Genomic DNA, 10265 nt, shown 5'->3' with positions numbered 1-10265 from the left:
ACATGCCAACCCAGCATTGCCACACCATGTGACTTCATGAGAAGATGGAATCCATGTTATTAAGCAAGCTCCTCTGGTTTGTAAATGCTGATCTTAATTCACGTTTTTAACACCATGTGCGCCAAATACATCCTTCCAAAGAGTGGCTGGTGGGTTTGAATCGCCAGCCTTCTGGTTAGCAATCAAATGCCTTAACTATGCCACCAGAGCTCCCAAATAAATAATAGCAAATACAATTACAAAGTGTCAAGCTCTCTTGCAAGCATTTCCATATGGATTAACTTCTGTAATTCTAGCAATCCTCTGGGGCAGGCACTATTTTTACCCTCATTTTCTGAAGGGAAAACTGAAATGAGGAGAGATTAAGTAATTTGCCTAAAGACATTCAGCAGATAATGGAAGGCAGAGAGACCTCAAAGAAAGACCTGGCTTGGAAGCCCTGCTCTTTTGTGCTATGTGGTCAGCAGGCCAGGCATGGGACCCTCGGCCTGCAGTGCCCATGCCTGCTTGACCCTTGTAAGGGTGCTCTGATGCCTCTGCATACCTCCCTCACACTTCCAGGGAGACCAGCCCAAAGACCAGAGCTGGCTGACTGAGGTAAGGCTGGGCTAGGAGCAGCTTACGAATGGATGGTGCCTTCACCATGGACTTTCAGGCTTCCTCGTGGGCCAAGATGGAGCAGGGCCCTATTTACCAGCATCTGTGACAGTTCAGAGAAGCAGCATGTGACAGGAGAGGGGCCCTGGGGTCTCATACTTCCATCAGGTGCCAGCATGACCCTGGGCTATATGGTAATTAGGAACACAGGACTGGGGGGCCAAACCCAGGTTCTGCAACCTACCAATTCTGTGTCTTTGGGTGATCAGAAGCTCACTGTGCTTATCAATAAAATGGGCATAATGATCCCTGCCTTGCAGGGCTGATTTCCATGGCAAGGGAGCTGCTAAGACAAGGCAAGAGAGATGCCTAAAGCACAAAATTGGAGGGGATTGACCTTGACCTTGCAAGACCCTGAGAGTGTGTCTTAAATTGTGTGTCCTAGCAGCACTCATACCTCACCCTTTTCTAGCCCTGAACATGGGACTCAGGTAGAGGACTTGGCTCCATCCATTTGCCAGTCTGTCCTACTACAGTGGCTTGTCCATTGTCATGATGCTGGAAGCTATGCCACCAGTATTTCAAATACCAGCACTATCCCCCTTGATGGCCAAGTTTCAGTGGAGCTTCCAGACAAGGACTAGGGGAAAATGCCTGTTGATCTACTTCTGAAAATTACCCAGTCAGTGAAAGCATGCATCACAACAGAACACTGTGTCAGTGAAAGCATGCATCACAACAGAACACTGTCTGACTTGCTTGCTTTGGACATGTCATCAGGATTAATCACTAAAAGGGAATATTGTGTTCAGTGAAAAAGAGGGCCATTGAGAGTGAGGAAGACCCTCGGTGAGATGGATTGGTACAATAGCTTCAACAACGGACTTGAACATGCTGGTAATAGTGAGGATGATGCAGGCCCAGACAACATTTTGTTCTGTTGTGCATGAGGTTGCCATGAGTCAGAGTTGACTCGATGGCAGCTAATAACAACAGGCTCAGAGGATACACTTTATACTTGTCGGATGTTGTTATGAATTTATTAGATGGTCTCTGGGGACCTGTTAGGTCATCTGCATGTGAGAGTGGCAGTATGCAACAGTTACTTACCTCTCAGATTTGTGAACAGTGCATGGAACTCTTGAGATTGGCACGCTTGGCGCATAGTAAAACCAGAAAACCAAACCCACTGCCATCTAGCCAATTCTCACTCATAGTGTCCCCCGTTGAGTTTCTGAGGAGGTAAATCTTTATGGGAGCAGATTGCCCCATCATCCTTCTGCAGAGTGGCTGTTGAGTTTGAATCACCAACCTTCTGGTTAGCAGTCAAATGCCTTAGGTACTGCACCACCAGAACTCTTATGGCACATAGTAGGAGTATCCAAAAGGCATTCCAAGGCCCTTGGGCAGTCCCGAGCCTGTTGCCTCACAGACAGAGGCTGGCCTTGGTCAGGCACTGTGTGTGCCCAGAAGCACCTGGCAGAGTAGTTTTCTTTAACAGTGAACTGCCAGCTGTGACAATATTATTTGGATGTGTCCTTCAGTCTGAAAATAGCTCTGAGTGATAAGCATTCCTGTCCAATTTCTTGCTGTGGACACACAATACTGACTTGAATGCTGCTAATTTTGAAAGGAGAGGATTATACAACGATACATTTTCTCCCTCAGAGCAATCAGGGAGTAAGGGAGGGAAGCATGACCCTGCTGCTTACCCCACAGGTTGGGGAAAATGTGGAACAACAGGATGGAGGAGGAGTCTGTCATCATTGCTGCCAGTCCCTTGCTCCGGGGCCAGACTTCACCTGGAGCAGCATGTCCAGGTGTGCAGTGCTGTGCTTGGGGGAGAGACATTCACATAACGCCTTCCTCCATCCATTCAGCCAACATATCCTGAGCACTGACTCTGTGCCAGGCACTATGCAAGGAACAGGCATGAGGAGAACAGAATGGCACATCTCAACAGAGTTCACAGGCACTTGACAAGCAAAGTCAAGGTAGTACAAGACTTACTGCTATTGTGGACGGAGAGGTCAGATACATCTCGTCCTGATCATAAACTCCTGAAAGGCCAACACTTCCTTTACACATTTTTGCCTGAGTATCTGGAGCTGAGAAGGTAGTGTAAAACCAGTTGTCACCAAGGCGACACTGACTCACGGTGACCCTGTGTGTGTCAGAGAAGAACTGTGCTCTGCGGGGTCTTCAGTGGCTGATTTTTCAGAATATATCACCAGGCCTTTCTTCCAAGGCACCTCTGTTGTTGTTGTTATGTGCCGTCAAGTCGGACCTGATTCACAGCGACCCCTCCTTGGGTTTCCGAGGTGGTATCATTGTGGAAGTAGATTGCCCAACCTTCCTTCTGAGAAGTGGTTGGTGGGTTTGAAAAGCCAGCCTTCTGGTTAGCAATCAAGTGCCTTAGGCACTATGCTACCAGAGCTCCTACCTTTGGATTAGCAGCCAGTTGCTTGATTGTTTTGCCATCCAGAGATCTTTAAGCAATATTTGACTCACCAAGATACTCTCCCTGAAGTGGTTTCTTGAGGACTCCTGCATTTTCTCTATTTTGGGAAGAACCAGAAGAGCGAGTAAATAATCCTTCCTGTCCCAGTGACCCCTTCAGGGGCCTCCCTTCTCCGTCATTCCCTCCTCACCTGTCCAACCCTTCCTGTATTTTGCTAGCCTCTGTTTTTCCTTAGATCTTTTGGATCTTATCTCTTTCCAAATTTTTATCTTCCTCAATTCAGCCTCATTTTGCTACCTGAGAGGCCACTTTCTCCTCAAATCTGGAGTAATGGAGAATGTTTGGATCAGACAGATCTTAGAGCCCACTATGTGGCCTCCCTCAGAGGTATCCTCCTCTATCCCCAACCAACTGGTCCTCCCCTATGATTGGTTCTCCCTGGCATGTGACCCACTACCCTGTTCTGTGATTAGCTTTCCTTTATGACTGGCTCTCCCTGTCATGGTTCTCCTGCACTGAACTCCCCAGTGGGAATCTGGGAGAACCTTAGAGACAGAGGATAGCCTTGTGTCTCAGGGAGGAAACCATGAGTCTCAGTTCTATAAGTCACACAGCTGAGAGTAGGCAGTAAGATGGAAACCCAGGCTTGGGTTCCCCTGCTTTCCATGGACCCATTATTCTATGAACATGGCCTTCTAACTTGAACCTAGTATGACAGCAATAAATGTCCTCTAACGACAGCAATAAAGAGGAAGGAATACTTCAGGTAGGATGATACTGAGTTTCTCTCATGCTCTTCTCTTCCTACTTTTTTTTTTCTTTTTAACCTTGTGATGTTTCTGCCCATTCAAATTAATTTTTGAATTTACTGCCCTTACTATAGAACACTCTGATCTGGGCTTAGCTGGAAGGGTTGAAGAGAGCTGAGGGGAAGAAAGAGGTATAGACATCTTAAGGGTCTTTGAGAAGAGAACATTAGTCCCTAAGAACCAAAGACTGTGCAGATTCTGTATTCCCTCATGACTCAGTATTTGGCAAACATTCTAGTCTACCCTAGTCCAGGCCTGGGCAGAAACAGTAATCACGATCACTCCCATTTACAAATCAATAGAACAGGATGGGGAGAAATTGTATCCCTCTCCAGACAGTGACAGACACACCATTCTTCACAGTCAAGGAAGAGGCAGACATTGTACATCCTTGAGGCCCAGGACTAGGAGGATGTATTAGTTCCTTACAGCCCAAGACTTGGCAGACTTTGTTGTCCCTGTGAGCCTAGGACTAGATAGACACTGTTGTCTCTAAAGACATTGTACAGACACTGTAATTGTTCACAGTCCCTCAAACTCAGGAGTAGGCAGAAATTGGAGTTCCTGACAATGCCTAAGGCATTTGACTGCTAACCAGAAGGCTGGCTTTTCAAACCCACCAGCCCCTCCTCAGAAGGAAGATTGAGCAATCTGCTTCCATAGAGATACCGCCTCAGAAACCCAAGGAGGGGTCATTATGAGTCAGAAAGTACTTGATGGCAGGTTTTTTTTGTTTGTTTTTTTGTTTTGTTTTGTTTTTTTGACAGCCCAGTAGTTTGCATGCCCGTACTCCCTCATACTGCAGACACCAAGTCCGTCTCGGCTGAGGAATGAGTGGATTCTGTAGTCTCACAGCACCAGGACTGGGCAGGTGCTGTGCTCCAACACAGCCCAGAACTGGACAGATACTAGTCCTCCACAGCCCAGGACAATACAGACACACCTGTCCTTCACAGTCTAGGATGCTATAGACATGTTAGCTTCTCACAGTTCAGAGCTGGACAGGTAACTACAGTCCTTCAGAAACCAGGCTGGGGAGACACTGTAGTCTATTATATATCAGAATGGGCACAATGTAGTCCCTCATAGCCCAGGGACTATGAAGACACTGTAGTCTCACATTCCTGGATTGGGCAGAGGCTGTAGTTCCTATAGCCCAGATTGGGGCAGTATTTTCAGTCTCTTATAGCCCAGGATTGGGCAGCAACTGTAGTATCCCACAGCCAGGCCTAGGCAAACACTTTAGTCCCTCAAAGCTCAGGACAGAGCAAGTTCTGTAATTTGCCCCAGTCCTGGACTCAGCAATCACTAGTCCCTCATAGCTCAGGACAGAAGTCCTTCACAGCTCAGAACTGGGTAGACACTGTGTTATTTCACAGCTCAAGACTGGGCCCTGTAGAGAAGAGGTAGTGATTGAAAGAGGCCTTGCCATCAGAGCCTTGGACATTCCGAACGTATGAACAATGACTGAAGACCAACAAGAACCAATAAGAACATGATAGCTCAGCAGATGTCAACATGGATGGAGGCTGCCCAGGGCTAAGACTCACTCTCCTTCCTAAAACTAATGTTTGGAAGTCATGAGTCTTTCATAATTTAGATACTTCTATGAGAGAAGAAAATCTCTGGATTAAGTTCACCTGGAATTAATGACAATAATCATGTTTGCAAAGATTATATTATAGAACAATATATTTATATCACCATGCACATTTGCATGTTAAGAAATTAAAATAGCTCACCTTCCACATGGTGCCAAGTCCCTTAAGTCTTTTGCATCCATGCTAGATCATGTTGGGCACCCTGACTGTGCCTTTGTGCTACCTTCTCACAGGACCTTCCCTGTTGCCGGGGAAACACATTTGACTGCTAACGAGAAGCCTGGCTGTTCAAACCCACCAGCTACTCCTCGGAAAAAAGACTGGGCGATCTACTTTGGTAGTGATACTGCCTCAGAAACCCAAGGAGGGGTTGCTATGAGTCAGATCCAACTTGATGGCAGTGAGTTTGGTTGTTTTTGGTTTTTTTTTTTTTGGTACCCAAAGAAAGACCTTTCCCATCAATCAACCTTCCTGCTCCCATTCCAGCCTCCTGAAAGTTCTCCATCCAACCTCCACTCAGGAAGTGTCAACTACACGTGAGATAGGAGCTTGATTTTCCCTCAATGACATCTCTTCAAAAGCCTGTTTCCACCAGGAAATCCAGTCCTCATCTCTGCCTTTGAGAAGAGAGCCCTCCATGCTGAGTGTTGCTCTCACTGCTCCTTCCCTCTTCGTGTTTAGATAGGGACAGTGGATAAGTGTTTTATGAAACAGTGGTAGGCCCAGGGAAATCAATTAACAAAGAGAGTGGTCAACAGTAATCAGGATCACTCCCATTTACAAAGCTCTTATTGCATGCCAGGCATCCTACAAGTACCTCAACACATTATCTCACTTCATCTTAACACAATGAGACAGGTACTATTATTATCTTTTCACTCTAACAATGAATAAGAGAGGTGGAAAGAGGTTAAGTGATTTGCCCAGCCATAGAGCTGCTAAGTATCAAGACCCTGATTTGAAAGCAGCCTTTTGTGATTCTGTAGACCTTGCAAGAAGCCACTGGGCTGCAGCCAGGAATGTCTCGTACCTCAGCAACTTCAAGGGGTTGCCAGGAGTCAGTGTCAGAGTCAGAGTCAGAGTCAGAGTCCAAGGCCGAGACGTGGCTGAGGGGTGGGCAGTGAGCAGCCTGGAAGGGAACCCAGTGGAGGATTTGTGTGCCTTCCTTCCCACAAGTGGGTAATTTGTTCTCCTTTCTTGTTTTGTTTTCTGCTTTTGTTTTTTAATTTGCAATAGCACTATCCAGTTGGCAAAGCCTACAGGGAGAACCGTTTTATTACTTTCTCTAAATACAATGTGAAAAAGTTGCTGACCCAGAGCTCTGTAGCAGGAACAAATTGTGCGGGGTCTTTTAAGAAGAGGATAGATGGCCATCTGGGATTGCAGAGATGGGGCTCTCCAGAACCAGCTCTGCCCAGAAGTCAGTGCCCCCATTTTTGCTGTCTTCCTGATATAATCATCACATTACAGGCAGAATGAGCATTATTCATGAACTGTGTTTGAACTTCATGATGCTCTTTGCAAGGGAAGCCTCTGAGCCCTGGTTCAAGTCCTGTTTTCTCCAGGCAGCATTCTCTGAGGTTCAGTTGATGAAGAACCAGGCATGCTACATTTAGGGGTTTCAGTCCCTGCTGTCATAGACCATGGCCATCTTTGTTGTCTCACCTGGTCCCTCCAGCTTGTTTTCTGGAGAGGTAGGAGCTGAGTCTCAATTCCTTTTGCCCATTCCCTCAGCATCTAGCAATGATTGGCATGTGGCCATTCTCAGCAGTCACTTGTTTGATAAAGTCTGTCTGAATTCCACATTTTTACTCTTTAAATAGCAACAGTAATGCATGCACACCCTCTCAGATTGTTGGGAGGAGAAAAGATAATGTATGTGAAGCATTCATCACATTGCCTGGTATGTTGCAGGCAATTAATTAATGGTGACTATTATAATCCATTTCAGAAATAAATAGTTGCAAAGGGAACTCAAGTTGCTTCCCCTCAGGGAGTGGGATTAAGTCTCCTGGAACTCTGTGGAGGTCGATCATCTGTGTCATCATTTAACTTTCTTATCGATCCTAATCCACCAGTTGATGAGACCCTCTGGTGATGCTTCCCTTGAAGGTGTAATTAAAATTAAAGCAATGCAAAGCAAAGTAAAACAAATGCATCAGAGAGTAGAAGAGTGAGAGGTGGAAGTGAGAAAGTGAAAACAGGTTGCAAATGCAGAAGAGGCTGTGTTAAGATTGTCTCCACACCTAGGAGAAAGGAGGAATGGGTCAAATCCTAATCTGTTCTAAGAAACAGTAAAGGCAATGTCGTGTGGGAGGATGACTGGGAAAGAATCACATATCAGAAAAAGTCAGACTGGTCAGGAAACTTTGAGATGTTGAGTGGTCAAACCCTCTTATTATGCATGTAAGATAACAGGTAGTCAGCAAGGTGGAGGAATTTGCCCAAAAACAAGGCAGAGCCCAAGCTGGCCACAGATCCCAGAGGTGGTACACAGCTGTTCTTTTGTTTTTGATTGTGTTGTATTATCTTCCAAGATAGATTCACACTTTTCTGGGGAAATCACCCACAGGCCCACAATCAGTCCATACGCCTCTCTTAGGCTCCATGATCCTGTGGTTTCCAGGGAGGGCATGTGACCGAGGACTGGCCAATCAGAGCCCCTAATGGTCCTACAGATGGTGATTAATGCATGGTGTCTCATGTGACTGGATCTGTTGCAATCAGAATGGCACCCAGGATGAGTGTAGGAGTCAATGGGAGGGTTGGGTTTTTTGTTTCTTATTTTCCATTAGACTCAATGCTTGTAGGGTATGACTGTAGAGGATTTGAAAGTCATCTAACTACAAGGTGGCACCTGATGAAACAGTAAAATGCCAGAGAAGAAAGCAGAGCCAAGTGAACCTGGTTTGTTTATTTATTTATTGAGTCTTTGGATCAAACCATACCTGTTGGAATTTTTGCTTATGAGAAGTAGTAAATTACCACTATTCTTAGCCACTTCGGGGTAAGTTTTCTTTCACTTGTAACACTGAAAATTCTGAGACGTCACTTGGGGTGGGGTTACAGTAGATTGGTTCACTCAGCATCTGTTCCAATCCTTTTCTAGTGAGTGTTCCTTTATTGCAGAACGGGGAAACTAAGAGCTCCGATTCTAAGACTACTTATAGCTGTGGCTCTGTAGGTGATTAAGATTCTATCAATCAGATGCATTCATGTGAGACTTGATTTACAACCAAATTAAGCAGAGAACGAGATGACACATCCATTTTTGCTGATATGGTTATAGCAGATGTAGAGATGTTTCTTGATCCCCATGTCACTGTCAGGGTAGTGTGACCTGGAGCTAGTACTTAGGACAAAACATGCTGATTTCCCCTCTGATTGTGGCAAAAAAGTAGCTAGTAATTCCCTTGGTAGGAGCTCTGGTGGCATAGTACCTAAGCCACTTGACTGCTAATCTGAAGGCTGGAGGTTCAAACCCACCAGCCACTCCTCAGAAGGAAGACTGGGCAATCTACTTCCATAGAGATACCACTTCGGAAACCCAAGAAGGGTTCGCTATGAGTCTGAATCGACTCCACAGCAATGAGGTTTTGTTTGTTTGTTTGTTTGTTTTTAAATTCCCTTGGTATGTCAGCTCTGTGGAGATGTTCTGGATCTGTCTTATATAGCCTGCCCCTCCAGGTCTTCTCTGATTTTCTAAGCACCCAATTCTGCTTGAAATAGCTAGAGCAGTTTTTATTTCCTGCAACTCAACCCTAATGGGTAAACTAGAAATCCTGCCTCTGGATATGCCCTGGCTTTGCACGATCAGGCAGCAGTATCCTAACTTCCTGGTGACCTACATTAACCAAGAACCATCTCTGTCAAGGGCATCTTAGTACAATGGAGGGAGTGGCAGGAGGCCACCTGAACTCCCAAAGTATCCTTTAACCATGCCTGTGATGGCTGGCTGCTTGCTGACCCAGTTTGGGATGGAGGAAGGAGAAGGAGGTGGAGCATAATGCAAGGAGGATAAATTGGCTAAATTGGAAGAGAAAAAATGATGTGGTGAATACTGAATACTTTCAGAGAGGTTTTCCTTAGGGTTGAGGAAGAGAAAGCAGTTGAGTCCTGTACACACTTCACTGGGATATATTTCCTTCTTATAAAAAAGAAAAAAAAAATGTTATTGTGATTTGGGTGAAAGTTTATAGGGCAAAACAGTTTTCCATTCAACAATTCACACACATTTTGTGTCATGTCACTGACAGCAATCCCTCAATGTATCATCACTCCTCCCACATCCTCCCTGAGTTTCTTGTTTCCATTCCTTCTTTCATAACTTTCCCGCCTTCTGAAATTTGGGCAGATGCTACCCTTTTGATCTCAAGTAGTTGATTTGCCTAAGGACTGTCTACCTTCTAGAGTTATTGTTCACCATGTAGACCTGTCGTTTATTTGACTGAAAATTCAGTGATGGGAGTGAAATTATCTCTAGGTCTGAAGGGTGAGCAAGGGCCATAGTCTCAGGGGTTCTACCAGTCTCTATCTTACTAGTAAGCCAGGTCATTTTTTTAAAAAAATTGAGTTTTCTTCCACATTTTTCTCCTGCTCTATTGGCAGTGGTATCTTGGCACCACCTAGTTCTTCTGGTGTTAGGATCACCACTGGTAAATCTTAAAGGCAGATTGATCGAGGGGTCTTTGACTGTGATGCTGGGGAGTGAGCTGGCAGGGCTGGAAGTTAATGACTGGTCACTGCTCTAATGTAATAACTTGGTATCACTAGTATAATGCCAATGACCTTTTGATC

Source organism: Orycteropus afer, unplaced genomic scaffold (assembly GCF_000298275.1).
Source record: "Orycteropus afer afer isolate SDZICR_OR568_19922 unplaced genomic scaffold, OryAfe1.0 scaffold00009, whole genome shotgun sequence".
Classification (NCBI taxonomy): domain Eukaryota; kingdom Metazoa; phylum Chordata; class Mammalia; order Tubulidentata; family Orycteropodidae; genus Orycteropus; species Orycteropus afer.
Note: the sequence above shows the minus strand (reverse complement) of the source record.